This window comes from Neoarius graeffei, chromosome 3, assembly GCF_027579695.1.
Source record: "Neoarius graeffei isolate fNeoGra1 chromosome 3, fNeoGra1.pri, whole genome shotgun sequence".
Taxonomy (NCBI): Eukaryota; Metazoa; Chordata; class Actinopteri; order Siluriformes; family Ariidae; genus Neoarius; species Neoarius graeffei.
The window spans coordinates 48,877,156-48,897,077 of NC_083571.1; the positions used below are offsets into that span (position 1 = coordinate 48,877,156).

The following is a 19,922-nucleotide window of genomic DNA, read 5'->3' on the forward strand; positions in this document are numbered from 1 at the left end:
TCTTTGGTTCTTAATTTAATAAATTCTCTATATAGAGTGTTTTTCTTCTTACAAGCATTTTGTAATCCCTTAGTAATCCAAGGTTGGTCATTATAGTTTTGTTTTGTACTATATTGCTTCAGTGGGCAATTATCATCATATAATAATTTGAATATACTTAAAAAGTTATCATATGCTCTATCAATGCTATTCTCTCTATAAACTGATTCCCAGTCTTGCATTAATAAATCATTATTTAATGCAAACATGGCTAATTCTCTAATTACTCTCAAATTTTTTGTCAAATATGTCTTGTATGTGTGCAACACAGTGTAAGATGAGGACTAAAATTAGAACAGGCTGCGCACCCAACCCCAAATAGCCCCTTTGACCATCTACAAATGGACTTTATGGAACTTTCACCTAGTGAGGGGAAAAGGTATTGCTTGGTGATGGTTGATATGTTCTCCAAGTGGATAGAAGTTTTCCCTACAGCAAAACAGGACTCAGATACCGTGGCCAAGGCCCTCCTATGAGATATAATTCCCCGATGGGGCATTCCAAGGAAGATTTCCAGTGATAATGGCACACCATTTACCAGAGATGGGACCAAGTCACACATGTGCAAGTCTCAAGTAAGTCTCAAGTCTTAACCTTCAAGTCCCAAGTAAGTCCCAAGTCTTTTTTGTCTTGGGCAAGTCAAGTCAAGTCAAGTCAAGTCACAGGCTATGTCAAGTCAAGTCAAGTCCTATAATAAGTCAAGTCAAGTCCAAGTCAAGTCACCTTAGGCGTATTAGCGTAATTTTAGCAGCAGAATATGAATTTAATACATTGAAAAGGCAATACGTAAGTAAATGTCAGTAAACATCCCTGGCACATGTGCCCAACCTGTTAAATATTTGCATTTTAAATAATCATGTTCTGTAAAATACATAAAACAAAACAGTAATAATGTCACAAAGTTATTTATTGATGGCAAAATTTGCAAGATTGAAAGCCAACTAAGTTTCTCACATTGTCATCAGCCAACAAGAAAAATAAACAGAGAATTGGCATTCTGTTATGTGCGTAGTTAAAAGAGGGTAGGACGACACCTTGGGTTAACAGGGGCATGAGCTCCTCCAATCTCTAATCACGTCAGATGAGATGATTATTATTAATAAGATACACGTGGAGAAACCTGAAGTGACTTCGATGTATGTTTTGCGCCAGTAAAAAAAAACCCCAAAGGATAGAGAAATGTGTCAGACATAATTTAGGTCTCAAAAAGAAGACCTGTTCGCCCGTGCAAAAGTGACATCATCTTACCCCATATGACAAGCTACAGAGGTGTGTGCAAAAGCGCTCTCTCGCTCTCCGAGGCTGCCTCAGCCTGTGCAGAGCGGGGACATATAGAACGACTTTGGCGCGGGAGTCTTGGTTCCCGCTATAATAGATTGTTACGAAAATAAATGTTAAATGAAATATGCATCCCGCACATTCCTTTCCACAGGAACTTTGCTCACAACGTTTCGGTCGTGGCTAACGCACTGTCCTCCTTACCACAAGTGCAACGTTTCGGGAACAATACGGAAAGGACAGTGCGCGGGATTCATCTTTCCTTGAACAATTACCCAGAGACTTTTTAAATTACCTCACTGGGAAATATCCAATGCACCTGTTCAGTTACAGAGTTGTGCTCTCTAAATTGTAGTCATTCAAACCATTGTTTTGGCGGCCTGGTAGCCTGATATACTAAATGTAAATTCATGGTTTGGATGACTGCACAATTTATTTTCGTAACACTGCGTTACAGTGGGAACCGAGACTCCCGCGCACAGTCAGCCTATTTTGCAGAGTTTAGTATTGCTGCTAGCCTGTATTCAAACAGCGAGTGGCATGCCGGTGAATCCAAATCGTGGCGCTTTTTTCAATAGTGCATGATAGGCAGTGGGACGGAGTTTTCTTTTCTTTTTTGATCAGGTAGTGTGACGAAAAAAATGTGCAGGTTGCTGCACTGCTATTTCAAACGGCTATGATAAACTCCCCTGCCTCTATGCCCTATGGACAGTCTGGCTAATGTACACGAACACACTTACACGAATTTGTACTGCTCATGAACGTGTACATGTTCACAAGCTGGCCATTAGCTTAACCCTGAAACAGAACAACAGGGTAGGAAGCTGCTTATGTTATTCAGCATCACGACTGCAAAGTGCACAATCAACTTACTACTACTGATATACAATATCATTAAACTTGACGTAACTACATTGCTTACCAGCATTCACATAAGAATTTCACAATAATAAACTGAATCCCTAGCTACATCTGCAACAGCTAAAATCCTCCTACTGCTCACTCTCGTGGCTAACATTGGCTAACGAGGAGTTTAGCTGCTATCACCAAATAACAACACATTAATAAACTTACTGGGCAGAATGGATCTTCAAAGGCCAGACGAAATTGGAGGTTGTGGTCTGGCTGTCAGAAATCGTCACATTGCAAATCTTGCACTGCGCCGTTCGTCGTTTACCTTCTAGGCAGTAGCCCTTGAAGCCGAAAGTGATGACTATTGGGATGGCTGACATGATGATATGATGTGAAATCTGTGAACACATCGTGGCATGGGGCATGGTATATAGCCCACGCAGAGAGCGTGCCTGATGGACAGGGTGGTGACAACGCAACGGCAGTGCAATCAAAATTACTGAAGTATGTGCATATTACATTTTATTTTCACAATAAAAACACGATGGAAATAACACTCAAGTCACTCAAGTCATCGTGTGTCAAGTCAAGTCAAGTCCCGAGTCTTAAACTTCCAAGTCCGAGTCAAGTCTCAAGTATTTTCATGTTTTGTCAAGTCAAGTCACAAGTCATGAAAACAGTGACTCGAGTCGACTCGAGTCCAAGTCCCCAAGTCTCAAGTCCCCACCTCTGCCATTTACTGTATAAGCCAGGCATTAAAGCAATTGGGTAACTATCTGGGAATAGACCTAAAGGCCCGGTCCCACTGCACTTACGGATGCAAAGAGGATGTAAAACGTAAAAAAATCTTTGCCATCCGTTGGAAAACGCTATGCATCCGTTGTGTACTCATTGCATACGTGCTTCATACGCTCTATCCATCAAGCATCCGTCCACTGTGATTTCATCCGCGCAAAAAGTTTTGAGCTGCACAAAACTTTTAGAACGGATTAACTTTCCGCCATGTACGATGTAAATCCGTGACATATACGAGCAACAAACGTTCTATGTCCGTCATCATCTGTTAAACGTCTGCTGTATCCTCTCTGCATCCTCTGGGCATCCTCGCAACTCACATCCGCTGCAGCTGAAAACGGAAAGAGGGAGGAAAGATAAGGTACATGAAACGTCTATTCATCGTTAGTAGCACGGAAATAGAAAGGATGTAAGCGTATGCATCTCGTATATAAAGTATTCAAAACGGACAAAGCGTTTATATCTGGGATGTATCTCGTATATTTAGGATGTCTGGAGTATGTCTAGAGTATGTAGAAGGACACCTAGCAGACAATCAATATTTTGTATAAAAAGGGGGAGAAAATCATCTAGTAGTAGAGATGTATCGATGTAGCCGCCAGCACGTCTTTCCGCTTTATGCTGATGGCGTGCGTGCTGCATCCCTTCATATCCGCGGAGCAGACGCAATTCATACCCCCCGCATGCGCAGTGAACGGTCTGCATCCGATATACATCCACGCAACATCCCCTTTGTTTCCGTTAGGCGTACGTGATGCAGCCCCTTCATCCGCTATGCATCCGCTCTTTCTGCTATGCGTCCCCTTCTCAGTTATCACCGGTAACCCCTTCGGAGCTGTCATCCACTTCCATCCGCTTTCATCCGCTAGGCTTCCTATGAACATGCGTTTAACATCCCTGCTATATACTACCCACGTCCGTTCTTTTCCGTTCTGTTTTCGCAAATTTTCGCCAATTTTGTCCATTTCTGGAGTGGATGAAAACGGATAGAGCCACCCCCGAAATTTTGCTCATCCGCTGTGTCCTTTTTGCATACGTTTTGTGTCCATCGGCCAGTGGGACCGGGCCTTAAGACAACATTGTGCATACCACCCTGCTAGTGGAAGAGCAGTAAAAAGTGAGAATGGGACATTGAAGAATAAATTGAGCAAATGCTGTGCTGAAACAGGACTAGGGTGGACAAAGGTCCTACCCATAGTATTAATGCAGATGAGAATGAGAGAAAGACCAAAGCATGGTTTGAGCCCCTTTGAGATATTGTTTGGAAGAGCCTCAAACACAGGGATGGGTCCTATTATGCCAGGATGCCCTGGCATGTCCTTATGTGATGATGTGATGTTGAATTACTGTGCAACCCTCTCTTCTGCTCTGAATAATATTCACAAACAGGTGAGATCAGCCTTACCAGTCCCAATGCTGGGACCGCTGCATGACCTGAAACCTGGTGATTGGGTGGTGATAAAGGGCTTCAGAAGGACGAAGTGGAACAAGCCCAGGTGGATGGGACCATCCCAAGTGCTGCTCACCACACAGTCAGCTGTAAAGGTGGACAACAGATCCACATGGGTACACGCCAGCCACTGCAGAAGAGTACCTGAACCAACGGACAAGCAGCACAAGGAGGCCCTGGTACAGAAAGGAAATTAAGACAGCATTCAAGAAGCCCTCAGGGGGCCTTGTCACACTGTGAGTGGACACTCTGCTATCAAGAAGCCCTTAGGGGGACCAATGAACATGAGAAACGACACACACAGGCACATGACAGACTGTGCATTCCAACACATTCTTCATTCTGTACCTAGTTGTGAACCTCATACATGGTATAAGTAGTATTTGGTAGTTTGTCCAGTGACAGAGACTAATACACATATTACAAGAGCAGTGTCTGACACCACAGGTACTCCAGGTGGCAGACTTCTCAGCTGGAAAGATAAGATAGAAAGAGATCAAACTGTTAACTGGCTTCATGACATATTGACTGATAATACCAATCTCATGGTGGTAGCTGAAAGAATACATTCTGACTACACATACGCTAGCATACGATACCTAGCTGATTTAGGTGAAGGGACTAAGTACCATCACAAAACAGCACTACCATCTATTCTCCTATCAAACGTCCGCTCATTGGAAAATAAAATGGACTATCTCAAGCTGGATTTAACCACACAAAGAAACGTGAGAGAATGCAACGCGATCATCCTTACCGAGACGTGGCTTCACAACAACGTTCCGGATAGCGCCATTAAACTGGATGGGTTTACAACATTCCGCGTGGACAGAAACCATGCCAGCATGGGTAAATCTCGAGGAGGTGGTGTGTGCATTTACACAAATAACAACTGGTGTACAAATGCTGCAGTTTTTACAAAGTCACTGCTCAGAGAACATTGAGTTTTTAACCCTCAACTGCCATCCATTCTACCTGCCGCGAGAATTCAATACCGTCAACATCACAGCTGTTTACATCCCCCCCCAGCGCCAACACAAAAGAGGTGCTCTCCATTCTGTACAAGTCTGTGAGTACACTACAAAACACACCCGGACTCGGTCTGCATAATCGCTGGCAATTTTAATCAGGCCAATTTGAAATCAGTAATGCCACACTACCACAAGTGTGTGAACTTTGCAACAAGGGGAGAGAACACACTTGACCAGGTATACACCAACATCAGACATGCCTTCAGAGCTGTTCCCCACCCCCAACTGGGTTCATCAGACCATCTCTCTGTTATGCTAATCCCAGCCTACAGACCTCTGTTGACGAGAAGCAAGCCAACTGTGAAACAGATCAGGGCCTGGCCAGAGGGCTCTATAGCAGCTCTACAGGACTGTTTTGAATGCACAGACTGGTCTGTTTTTAGGGAGGCGGCCACCACCAACCAGGACGTCAACCTCACCGAATACACAGACTCTGTAACTGGATACATAACAAAATGCATGGAAAATGTAACCGTCACCAAGGACATTACAGTGAGAGCAAACGAAAAACCCTGGTTCACCAGGGAGGTACGTGAGCTCCTAAGGGCACGCAACGTTGCTTTCAAGTCTGGGGACAAGGAGGCCCTAAAGTCTGCCAGGGCCAACTTGCACCGCGGTGTGAGAGCAGCCAAGCGTGCATATGGACAAAAAAATCAATTCGCACTTCACTGATACGAAGGACCCAAGATGCCTGTGGCAAGGCATCCAGTCAGTCACAGACTACAAACCATCCCCCCCACCGTGTGAGGACAACACAGACTTCCTCAATTCACTGAACACTTTCTTCAGCCGGTTTGAAGAAAATAACACTACAACACCTACAAAAACCCCCATCAACCCAGACAGCACAACACTTCAACTGGACTCAGCAGACGTGAGGAGGACCCTACTCAAGGTGAACCCCAGGAAAGCTGCAGGCCCAGACAACATACCCGGGCGCTTGCTCAGAGACTGTGCGAACTCACTCACGGAAGTCCTCACAGATATCTACAACATCTCTCTGAATCAAGCCATCATACTAGCAAGTTTTAAAGCTACCACTATTGTACCACTACCCAAGAAGTCACCAGCATCATCACTGAACGACTATAGACCCATAGCACTCACTCCCATCACGATGAAGTGCTTTGAGAGACTGGTTAAAGCCCACTTAACATCCACCCTCCCCACTACTCTGGATCCATACCAATTTGCCTACCGCCCCAAGCGCTCCACTGATGACGCCATAGCAATAGCACTCCACCTCTGCCTGGCTCATCTGGAGAACAAAAACAGTCACGCGCGGATGCTGTTCATTGATTTCAGCTCTGCGTTCAACACTGTCATCCCCCAACATCTGGTAAACAAGCTGAGTGAAATAGGCATCAGCACTTCACTGTGCAACTGGCTGCTGGACTTTCTAACAAACAGACTGCAGACAGTCAGAGTCGGAAACAACTCCTCAGCGACCACCATCATAAACACTGGGGTGCCGCAAGGATGTGTGCTGTCCCCCCTGCTGTTCACGCTGATGACCCACGACTGCTGTGCCAGATTTGAAACAAATCACATCATCAAATTTGCAGATGACACAACAGTGGTGGGCCTCATCAAAGACAACGATGACTCAACATACAGAGAGGAGGTACAGCTACTCATCAACTGGTGTGAGAGGAACAATCTGCGTCTCAACGTCAACAAAACAAAATAAATTATTGTGGACTTCAGAAAAAAACAACCAACACACATCCCACTGATCATCAATGGCAGTGTAGTGGAGTCTGTGAAAAGCACAAAGTTCCTGGGAGTGCACATCACAGATGACCTCTCATGGACTACCAACACCACCGCCCTGGTCAAGAAGGCGCAGACACAACTCCACTTCCTGCGGAGGATGAGAAGAGCCGACTTCCCCATATCTGCACTCACCACATTCTACAGGGGTGCCATTGAGAGCATCCTGACCAGCAGCGTCTCTGTCTGGCACGGCAGCTGTCTAGCTGCAGACAAGAAGGCGCTGCAGAGGGTGGTGAGGACAGCAGAAAAGATTATCAGGTCACCCTTACCAGCCATTCAGGATTTGTACACTTCACACTGTTCCAAGAGAGCGATGAACATTATCAAAGACCCCACTCACCCAGCACATAAACTGTTCTCCTTACTGCAGTCAGGGAAGCGCTACCGCAGCGTGCGGTGCCGCACAAGCAGACTGGGAAACAGCTTCTTTCCACAAGCTGTCAGACTCCTCAACTCATTAAGGAAAACTACATGAACATTCCAAAGATACCAAGAACATTCCATGAACATTTATTCGCCATGCCCTTGCACCTTACCCTTCGCACCTTATATACTGCATCTATACTGCAGGACTCTACCTATACGACGACTGATTGTACTCTCTGCTGCTGCTGGTGTGTGTGTGTGTGTGTGTGTGTGTGTGTGCGTGTGTGTATTTATTGTCCATCAGTATGTCTTATTATTGCACAGTGTGTGTGTGTGTGTGTGTGTGTGTGTGTGTTTTCACTGCAGTGTGTGTGTGTGTGTGTGTGTGTGTGTGTGTTTTACTGCAGTGTGTGTGTGTGTGTGTGTGTGTGTGTGTGTGGGTGATTTTTATCAATAGTATATGTATGCTTAGTTAAACTTGCACATTGGAGACTGGTCAAACGCAATTTCAAACTTCTGTGCTAACCCTGTTACATAGATTTTTGACAATAAAGTACACTTGAACTTGAACCTTGGGCATAGAGACTCCGATAGAAAACACCCAATACCATGTAGTTCATTGAATGACTATTGCCACAGACTGGACAGTAACCAGTAGGTGAACTCTGTATGACAGGATTATAGATTTAAATGTTATCATTTACATGATAAAAAGGGGAATTGTAGAGAAAATTTTAGTGTCATACTGTTTTGTAATTTTCCTTTTCTTTGAGTGTTGCCTCTTCAAGGACTAACGACTCAGAACATTTTGCACCGAAACATGTTCATCTTATCATGCTCATTACGTACATAGCAGAAATGCATAGCAGATGTGCATACAAGCCAGCGATTAGAGACGATCCAATCAGCTTTAGAGCTGATCACACTCCCAGCACATGATCAGGGCATGTAATTGCAATAATGTAATGCAATAGATGTAATGTCTCCTTTTTATCTAGTAAAGAGTATATATAGATTTGAGAACAAAGGGACGGTATGAGGGGTGTGCTGAACTCTCATCACTTGTCCGTTTCTGCAATAAACCTTCTTTCTCTTGCAAAAAAGACGAGACTGGTGTTGGTGTTTGTCATTTTTCCATGACAGGAGATGAAAAAAAAATTGTGTGCATGCATGTGTGTGTGTGTGGGGCACCACGGGATTTTTGTACCAGATGTATTGTTTACAGAATGCATAGAAATAGTATTGAAAAGTGGTTCAGGTGCTGGCTCTGACACAGCCTCTGGCTCTTGCATTAGCTCTGGTTCTGGTTCAGGCACTGGCTCTGACACAGGCTCTGGCTCTTGCAATAGCTTTGGCTCTGGTTCTGGTTCAGACACTGGCTCTGATGCAGGCTCTGGCTCTTGCACTGGCTTAACCTCTGGCTCTGGTTCAGGTGCTGGCTCTGATGCAGGCAATGGCTCTTGTACGGGTTCTAGCTCTGGCTCAGGTTCTGGTTCTGGTCTAGTTCAGGTGCTGGCTCAGGGATTGACTGTGGAATGGCCTGTGGGATTGTCTCAGGAGCGACAGCCTCTAGGAGGAGCTCAGGAGCAACTGCCTCCTCTGCTGTCGCTGCGTTGGCCATTGGGAGAAAATCTGGAGCAACCGCCTCCTTGTCTGCTGCTGTGTCAGCCTCAGACGTGGCAGTCACCCCCCAAAAAATTTTCATGGGAGTCCTCCAACTCTAGTGCCTCACTGATATACCAGAGCATGACTTGAAAAGCCTGTGAGCTACAAAGGCATGGGTGCTCTACTCTTATGAGGTACTCGGCCCATTGGCACGCTCATCCAGTTAGCCAGGAGATCATGCAGCTTACCCAGACAGATTCTGGAGGCTTAGGCTCTTCAAGATCCGCATATAGGAAGGCACACTGCATGGTGAATCGACAAGAGTGATATTCTCCATCATAGGGTGTTGGGGTATCTACTCCAGTATGCTGCCAGAAAAATAAGGCTAGGGGCTGAGGTATAAAAATCAGGAAGTGGCATGGAATGGCATACTGGAACACTTCTGCTACATCCATAGCTTGGTGAAGTATCCTGCCAGGGAGAGGTTGGAGTCGGATGTAAGTGCAACTGGAAGCTGAGGCTGCACACTTAGCTGCCGCATCCGCCCCGGCATTCCCTTGAGACACAAGATCAGTATTGTTAGTATGGGCAGCACACTTACACACAGCAATGGCTCTAGGGAGTAGAATAGCATCCAACAACTCAGAGACCAGTTTATGATGTGCAATGGGAGATCCTGTGCAAGTGAGAAAATTTGTGTTTCCACATGGTGCCAAAATCGTGCACAATGCCAAATGCGTACCTACTGTCCGTAAAAATATTGACTCACCCATGTGTCAAAAGGGGGGATAGTCGCAGAAGTAACAAAGAGATGGTTCACAAAGGGGTTTTCAAATTATGCTGTGACATTTTGCAAGCAATGCTTGATATGTGCACAACATAATGCAGGTCAAGGTATCAAACTAACTCAAGCAGCACACCCAATACCAGACAAACCATTTGATCATCTCCAAATGGACTTCATTGAACTGACACTTAGAGAGGGAAAATGGGTCCATTAAAAAATAAACTAACCAAAGCTTGTGCAGAAACAGGGTCAGGATGGACAAAGGTCCTCCCTGTAGTGCTCACACAAATGAGGATGCAAACTAGGCCTAAACATGGGTGTGACAGCGGGGGCATGGCCAAGCATTGGTCTGTGACTGGAGGGCGGAGTCGGGGAAGGTAAGTGGCAGAATCACTGCACCTGAGGTTGATTAATGTGTTTGTGTGTCTTCCCCACGGTGTTTACAGATCCCAGCTCCCCCGGGGAAGCCTCCACGGGGTTCTCCCCATTTGAATTGTTATATGGGCATAAGCCGCACGGTATTCTAGATGTGCTGCGGGAAAATCGGGAGGAGGGACCTTCACCAAGTAAAAATGAAATCCAATACGTTATTGACCTGCGCACAAAACTCCACACACTCACCCACCTAACCCAGGAGAATTTGCGGCAGGCCCAAGAACGACAAACCTGCCTGTACGACAAGGGTACCCGCCTCAGGGAGTTCGCACCGGGAGATAAAGTACTCGTACTGTTGCCCACATCGAGCTCCAAATTAGTCGCCATGGCGAGTCGGGGACATGGACTTTGAGGTGAGGCGAATGGACAGGGTGGGGCGCTACAGGTTTACCACCTCAATCTGCTCAAACTCTGGAATGAGGAGGTCCCCGTGGCATTGGTGTCGGTGGTTCCGGAGAAGGCGGAGCTGGGGCCGGAGGTTCAAAAGGGAACATTGGCATCACATACCTCTCCGGTCCCCTGTGGAGACCACCTCTCCCCGACCTACCTCACGGAGGTTGCCCAGTTGCAGACTGAGTTTTCGGACGTATTCTCGCCCCTGCCCGGCCACACCAACCTCATAGAGCACCACACTGAGACGCCCCCAGGGGTGGTAGTGCATAGCTGCCCTTACAGGCTACCCGAACACAAGAAAAAAGTGGTTCGGGAAGAACTCGAGGCCATGCTCGAAATGGGCATCGTCGAGGAGTCCCACAGTGACTGGAGCAGCACGGTGGTCTTGGTACCCAAGGCCGACGGGTCGGTCCGGTTCTGTGTAGACTATAGGAAAGTCAACGCGGTGTCTAAATTCGACGCGTACCCAATGCTTCGTATTGATGAGTTGCTCGATCGACTAGGCACAGCTCGCTTTTACTCGACACTGGATTTAACAAAGGGTTATTGGCAGATCCCCTTGACTCCACTATCCCGAGAAAAAACGGCCTTTTCCACACCGTTCGGCTTACACCAGTTTGTCACACTTCCTTTTGGGCTGTTTGGGGTGCCCGCTACGTTTCAGCGGCTGATGGATAGGGTCCTCCGCCCCCATGCCACCTATGCGGCCGCCTATCTCGACAATATCATTATCTATAATAATGACTGGCCGAGGCACCTCCAACATCTGAGGGCCTTCCTTGGGTCGCTGAGGCAAGCGGGTCTCACAACCAACCTGAAGAAGTGTGCGATTGGGCGGGTGGAAGTATGGTATCTGGGCTTCCACTTGGGCAATGGGCAGGTGCGTCCCCAAATTAACAAGACAGCAGCAATTGCGGCCTGCCTGAGGCCCAAGACCAAAAAGGGGCTGAGACAGTTCCTGGGGCTGGCTGGCTATTATCATAGGTTTATACCTAACTATTCGGATGTCACCAGCCCGCTGACTGATCTGACTAAAAAGGGGGCACCAGATCCGGTCCAGTGGACAGAGCAATGCCAGCGGGCTTTTTCAGAGGTAAAGGCTGCACTGTGTGGGGGGCCACTTTTACACTCCCCTGACTTTTCTCTCCCCTTTATGTTACAGACAGATGCATCGGACAGAGGGCTGGGGGCTGTTTTGTTCCAGGAGGTGGAGGACCGCCCAGTGTTGTATATCAATAGGAAGCTGTCAGTGCGTGAGGGGCGCTACAGCACCATTGAAAAGGAGTGCCTAGCGATCAAGTGGGTGGTCCTCGCCCTCCGTTACTACCTGCTGGGATGCCCTTTCACCCTCTGTTTGGACCACGCGCCCCTCCAATGGCTCCACCGCATGAAGGATGCCAATGTGCGGATCACCCATTGGTATCTGGCACTCCAACCCTTCAACTTCAAGGTGATCCACAGGCCGGGGGCACAGATGGCCGTGGCGGACTTCCTCTCTCATCAAGGGGGGTGGGGGGGGGGGGTCGGCTGCAGGCCGGACGGCCGCCCGGCCTGAGTCGGGCGGTGGGGGTATGTGGCAGTGGGGGCGTGGCCAAGCATCGGTCTGTGACTGGAGGGTGGAGTCGGGGAAGGTAAGTGGCAGAATCACTGCACCTGAGGTTGATTAATGTGTTTGTGTGTCTTCCCCAGTGACCGCGCCCTATTTAAGGAAGAGAGCGAGAGCAGAGAGGGCTCTCTCCCCAACCTGACCACAACAGATGTGTGTGAGTGAGTGAGTGAGTGAGTGAAAGTGTGAGTGAAAGAAAGCTGAAAAGCAAGCTGAAAAGCTATAATAAACGGGTTTTGTGAACTCAGTTCTGGCCTGCCGTCCTTCTGTGCGCTACCCACCCATCCGAACTGCTACAATGGGTTAAGCCCATTTGAAATTCTGTTTGGACGAGTACCCAACACGGGGATAGGGCCAGCCCAAGGAACACTGCTGGACACCAGACTGTGTGATGATGCAATGTTCAATTACTGTGCAACGTTGTCCTCTGCTTTGAAATCTATCCACAAACAGGTAAAAGAAGCACTTCCCAAACCCACTGAGGGATCTACAACCAGGGGATTGGATCATGGTGAAGGACTTCCGACGAACCAAGTGGAACAAGCCACGGTGGAATGGCCCATTCCAGGTCCTGCTCACGACCCCAATGGCAGTGAAGGTCACAGGCAGAGTGACGTGGATCCACGCTAGCTACTGCAGGAGGGTTCCTGAACCGGCTGAGCAGGAGGAATAGGAAGGCCTAAGTGACCAGACACTGACTAAAGCTCGTGAGGAAGAAAGGCATCACTACATGGAACAGTGCGAGTATCACATCAATCACGCATGCACCCTCAGTAGCGAAGAGTATTTCAGTGTCTAGCCAATAGATAAGTCTTAGGGTTTCGAGTTTCCTTCAAGTCCCGGTGAGGTGGGACGAGGGCTGATAGGGTGTGCCCGCCCTCTGAGCACCAACAAATGTCAAGAAGGGCAAGGGTTAACTCGGAGACATAGTTAACATAAAATGAAGGGGGTAAATCATTATAAGCTAGGTTCAGTCATGGGCCTGAGCATCCTGCTGGGGCTCATGGGAGGATTCATGTGGTGGTCGATACAGGGAACCCAGGCTGACACAGAGTCGAAGACAGTTGGTTTAGTGGATTGAAGACTCTGATTCTATCCACCATACTGGTCCTAGGTTTAGTGATTGTGATGCTATGTTTGCTCCCTGTTTTCTGTCAATGTTGTATGTCTGTGTTTCAGAGGCAGCTGACAAATATTGGTTACCAGATGGTGAAAATAGACCCAGACAACTTGCCTGACTGGCCTCCAAACCTACACAAAGACTATAACCCACCGTTCGATGACATCAGCACAGTTGACATGAAACTAGTCCTTACTTATAACACTTTCATTATGATTGTTTCCTGTTCTATTATTCCTGATCTATGTATACGGCTTGCTAGCATTTACTTAAGATGTCTATGTCTTATAAAAATAGCCTTAGCATTATCCCTGTACACTCAATGACATGTTAAGTCGAATCTCTCTGAGAACTCTTATCACTGAAACTGTGTACAGTTCTTTTCTTTTAGCAATTATTATCCTGTAGGATAAAAAGGGGGGAAATGAGAGGGAAATTTAATGGATGAACATTATTATTCTCTGTGTTTCTGTATTTTGAGCTCAAGTGACTTATGGCCCTTTTCCACTACCCTTTTTCAGCTCACTTCAGCTCGCTTCAGCTCACTTCAGCCCGACACGGCTCGCGTTTCGACTACCAAAAAACAGCACGACTCAGCTCGTTCCAGCCCTGCTTAGCCCCTAAAACTCGCACCGTTTTGGAGTGGGGCTGAAGCGAGCCAAACCGTGCCGAGTGAGGCTGGGGGCGTGAGCAGACACTCCCCTGTGCACTGATTGGTGAGGAGGAGTGTCCTCACATGCCCACACACGCCCCGCGAGCACGCTGGGATCTGTAAACACCGCAAACCCGGAAGAAGAAGAATTATGAATTACGAGAATTTCTGAAGCCTTATGCGCCTCGCCTCATCTATACGCTCTTGCCAGTATCTGTTGGCGTTGTCGGTGACAACAAGCCACAGCACCAAGACCAGCAACACTAACAACTCCATGTCCTCCATGTTTATTGTTTACTATCCGGGTCGTGAGACTACCGCTGAAAAGATCACTGAATCAGTGACATACAGAGCATCGTGGACGAGTTCGCGGAGCGCAAGGCTCGTCGTATGCCCTTCAAATAATGCGCGCAGTAGGCTATTGATGTTTTATTATGAGCCATGTACAGTATGTCGCCTAATGTTTTTTTGTTTGAGTTACATGTTCGTTTGAAGGACTTAATGTACAAAATAACATAGTTGCACCCCGGAGTGTTGAAATTGGTAAACACAGTGCATTCAGTGAGGTTTGCACCGCCCTCCTTTTATTTCTGACTCTTCCTGTCACCGTTGCAACCTCTGAGCGCTCATTCGTATGCCCTTCAAATAATGTGCGCAGTATAGGCTATTGATGTTTTATTATGAGCCATGTACAGTATCCTAATGTTTTTTGTTTCTGAGTTACATGTTCGTTTGAAGGACTTGATGTACTAAATAACATAGTTGCACCCGGTAGTGTTGAAATTGGTAAACACCGCAGTTGCGGACATTTTGTAGCCTAAAATGATGTTATGATAAGCTTTAATAAAATGCCCGGTCATTTGCCCCGCCCCCGGCCTGGCTCTGACTTGTTCCGCCACTGTCACTGATGTCACTGTTTGCGCTGCTTAACGACATCACGTGACGTCCACCCACTTTCGCTAACTCCACCCAATGTGTCCACCCACTTCCAGCCAGCACGGTTCAGCGCGGTTGTAGTCGAAATGCAACTTCAATAGCCCCGCTCAGCTCGACTCAGCACGGCATGGCTCAGCCGCGTTTGTAGTGGAAAAGCGGCAATAGTGTACTGAGAAGAGATGTTTTCCACATGCTGTAATTGCCTTTCTGTGGCCTTGGTGGTAATGAGCAGGGTGCTTGAGTTCATCCTAACTACGCATCTTCTCATGACGTAACCACCTTTCCTGACCTTGGTGGTGATAAGCAGGAAGCTTGAGTTCTCCCTGCTTGCATCTGCCTGCACGTACCAAAGCATGCCAGATGCACTCATTAGCAAAGCTTCATAGAAAATCTTGAGCCAATCACGTGAAGACACGGGCAGATGCCTTTAGAGTATATAGATAACAGCCACTAAAACACAACTCAGAGCACGCGCGTACTCTCACATCACTAGAGGTGATGTTCTGTTTTAATTTTCTTCCTTTCCTATCTTATATTTCTTTTATGAGATTTACCATAATAAATAACTGAAAAGACAACTGCTAAGCATTCTGAAGTGTTTATTAGAAATTTCCCTTACAGGACACAGACAACAGTTCAATGTTGGGGGTACATAGTGACTCTCTGGTATCACCGTGCTGCACCAGTTCTTATTAACATAGAGACATAAGCCTCCCCTCAGTGATTTACCTGTCACTGAGGGATCTCTGTCCAAGCGAACAGGCTCCCCAAAGCCGTCGATCTCCAGATCGGACTGGGGGTCATGATCTTTGAGCCAAGTCTCAGTCAAGGCAAGGAGACAAGCGTTCTTATACTCAGGTGAAAACTTAATGTTTGCCTGGAGCTCGTCGATCTTGTTGCGAAGTGACTGGACGTTGGCTAAGATGACAGTGGGCAGAGGAATCCGGTGGTGGCCTTGCCTCTTCAGTCTCTGGCGCACACCACCCTGTCTCCCCCTCTTCCTCAATGGCCTGGGACCCCAGCCCTGGTTACCGCTTGTGTACACTGGACGGATGATCTCCGCGGGGAAGGTGGATGAGGGATCCACACTGCCAGCGTTGTTGTCCCACAGAAGCACCAGGAAATCGCGGCCGTATTGGAGAAGCCCTCTGTGGTCACATAATCCACTCAGTAGGTGACAGAAGAAAGTGATGAGAAATAGAAGGCCCAACATACTGCGGTAAGTCATTGTAATTGTTGCAGTAAATAGTAACAATAGTCTGAACTTGTTAGTAAAGACGATAAAGACAAAAACAAGGAGGTTAGAGCTTACAAAACGCGCACTAACATTCACACTCATACGCATACGCTCACAACGCTCACACACCGCTGCTGCTGCCTGTTGCCATTACCAGCACCAAACTTATAGACTGGCACAGTTTGTGAATTCAACCATAGAGGCTATGGAGGGCGTGAGAACTGAATTGACCACACTCAGATTAATGACAACACAGAATTGCATGGCCCTTGACATCCTTTTGGCAAAGGAGTGTGTGTCATGATAGGAGAACATTGTTGTACGTACATTCCTGAAAATGACGGGAATCATGGTAACATCACTAAGGCACTGAATAAGATGCACAAGGTTGCTGAACAATTACGAGCAGATGAACATGGAGGAGTTGAAGACAGCTGTTGGCGTTGGTTTAGTGGATGGAAGACTCTGATTCTATCCACCATACCGGCCCTGGGCTTAGTGATTGTGATGCTATGTTTGCTCCCTGTTTTCTGTCAATGTTGTATGTCTGTGTTTCAGAGGCAGCTGACAAATATTGGTTACCAGATGGTGAAAATAGACCCAGACGACTTGCCTGACTGGCCTCCAAACCCACGCGAAGACTATAACCTACCGTTTGATGACATCAGCACAGCGGACATGAAATTAGCCCTAACTTAAAACACTCCCATGTCTATGTCTTACAAAACAGCCTTAGCATTATCCCTGTACACTCAATGACGTGTTAAGTCGAATCTCTCTGAGAACTCTTACCACTGAAATTGTGTACATTTCTTTCTTTTAGCAATTATTATCCTGTAGGATAAAAAGGGGGGAAATGTGAGGGAAATTTAGTGAATGAACATTCCTATTCTCTGTGTTTCTGTGTGTTGAGCTCAAGTGGCCTAGTGTACTGAGAAAGTTGTTTTTCCAATGCTGTAACCGCCTTTCTGTGGCCTTGGTGGTGATAAGCAGGGTGCCTGAGTTCTCCCTAACTACGCATTCGCCTGCACATATCAGAGCATTACAGGTGCACGCTTTAACAAAGCTTCATAGAAAATCTTGAGCCAATCACGTACAGATGTGAGCAGTAAGCGAATGTCTTCAGAGTATAATAGATAACATTTCTCAGACACAACTCAGAGTGCACTCTCGACATCACCGGAGGTGGTGTCGTCTTCTTCTTCTTCTCCTTTTTCCCTTTCTTATTTTATATATATCTGGTTTATATGATCTACTATAATAAATAACCAAAAAGACAACTGCTAAGCGTTCTGAAGTGTTTATTAGAAGTTTCCATTACACAACAAAGTCTTTATATAGGCAGACTGATTGCGCCTTCATCTTGTGCGGTGTGCATGGTTAACTGCGTGTGTGCAAGAGTCCGATCGGCATGCGCACGGTTCGGGCCAAAACTATTACCAAATGGTTTGCTGACCATAATATTACAGTGCTTGATTGGCCAGCCAACTCACCTGACCTGAACCCCATATTGTCAAGAGGAAGATGAGAAACACACAACCCAAAAATACTGATGAGCTGAAGGCCGCTATCAAAGCAACCTGGGCTTCAATAGCACCTCAGCAGTGTCACAGGCTGATCCCCTCCATGCTGTGCCACAGTGATGCAGTAATTCATGGGAAAGGAGTCCCAACAAAGTATTGACTGCATAAATGAACATACTTTTCAGAAGTTGAACATTTCTGGACTGTAAATCTTTTTCTAATTGAGCTTAGAAAATATTGAAATAATTTGAGATACTGGATTTCTGATTTTCATGAGCCATAATCATCAAAAGTAAAACAAAAAAGACTTTCACAATATTCTATTTGAAATAAACTAGTATACAGAAGCCCACATTAGAAAAAGTTGTGGCACTATGGTTGAATGCAAGTTAGCAAACAAACAAACAAACAAACAAACAAACAAACAAACAAACAAACAAGCATTGATTTCTAAATTTACTTTGATTTGTATTTAATTGCAAAGAATATGGCTAGTAATGAGCTAAAACTATTAACTAATGATGTGATTTGAAACAGATGATGTCAGCAAGTGATTGTAATCATGATTTGATACAATATAAGTATCTTGGAAAGGCCTGGTCTTTGAGGAGCAAAGATGGGCCAAGGATCTCCAGTTTGTCAAGAAATTCATGTGAAAATCATTCAAATGTTTAAAAACAACATTTCTCAAATCTCATCTCATCTCATTATCTCTAGCTGCTTTATCCTGTTCTACAGGGTCGCAGGCAAGCTGGAGCCTATCCCAGCTGACTATGGGCGAAAGGCAGGGTACACCCTGGACAAGTCGCCAGGTCATCACAGGGCTGATACATAGACACAGACAACCATTCACACTCACATTCACACCTACGGTCAATTTAGAGTCACCAGTTAACCTAACCTGCATGTCTTTGGACTGTGGGGGAAACCAGAGCACCCGGAGGAAACCCACACGGACACAGGGAGAACATGCAAACTCCACACAGAAAGGCCCTCGCCGGCCACGGGGCTCGAACCCGGACCTTCTTGCTGTGAGGCGACAGCGCTAACCACTACACCACCATGCCGCCTGAACAATAAATATTCAAAATATTTTTTTAATGTTTATACTATCTTTGTTTTAAATAATTCAAAATTGTAAAACCTTCTGTTTGTTTCCAATTTATCTCATCTCATCTCATTATCTCTAGCCGCTTTATCCTTCTACAGGGTCGCAGGCAAGCTGGAGCCTATCCCAGCTGACTACGGGCGAAAGGCGGGGTACACCCTGGACAAGTCGCCAGGTCATCACAGGGCTGACACATAGACACAAACAACCATTCACACTCACATTCACACCCACGGTCAATCTAGAGTCACCAGTCAACCTAACCTGCATGTCTTTGGACTGTGGGGGAAACCGGAGCACCCAGAGGAAACCCACGCGGACACGGGGAGAACATGCAAACTCCACACAGAAAGGCCCTCGCCGGCCCCGGGGCTCGAACCCAGGACCTTCTTGCTGTGAGGCGACAGCGCTAACCACTACACCACCGTGCCGCCCTGTTTCCAATTTATATAATAAACAATTTATACAATAAATGAGAAAAACAAAAATCCTAGATTTTCAATGTTGTTATATATTCCTTACCTTGCTGATGGGTCGGTATCCAATGCAATGAGAAAATGCACATCCCTGTGTAAAAATAAATGATCTAAAATTACACATTTGATTATGTGCCTGCTTAGGGAAATACATAATAGGAAGCATATGTGACTGATATTTTTAAAAATCCATACAATATATTGTAATTTTTAGGCATGTAACAATATATCATGGAAGAAATTTATGATAATTTGATTCAATGAAATAAAAATCTTAACCGTCATCTCTTCATGTTTCCTCGCTATAACTGCATTGTTTAGATAGCAAATGGAAGAATAACCTAAAATAAAGGGATTGCATGTGACTACACCCAATGTGGAAATAACGCAGCTCTTATCCCACAAAATTGGCATCGGCAAGCTCAACGAGAACGGCCAGCGACTGCTTGAGCTCTGC

The 19,922-nt window shown here is 46.2% G+C and overlaps 1 protein-coding gene across 1 annotated transcript in view; it reads right to left on the bottom strand.

Moving 5' to 3' along the window:
- The window catches only part of LOC132883384 (fucolectin-like), a 50,175-nt gene extending 30,648 nt beyond the window's left edge, over positions 1-19,527 (bottom strand). The window contains exon 1 of the mRNA XM_060916959.1: positions 19,512-19,527. The gene's annotated coding sequence lies outside the window, so the exon portion shown is untranslated. The remainder of the gene's footprint in view (positions 1-19,511) is intronic.
- Between the last annotated feature and the right edge of the window lie 395 nt (positions 19,528-19,922).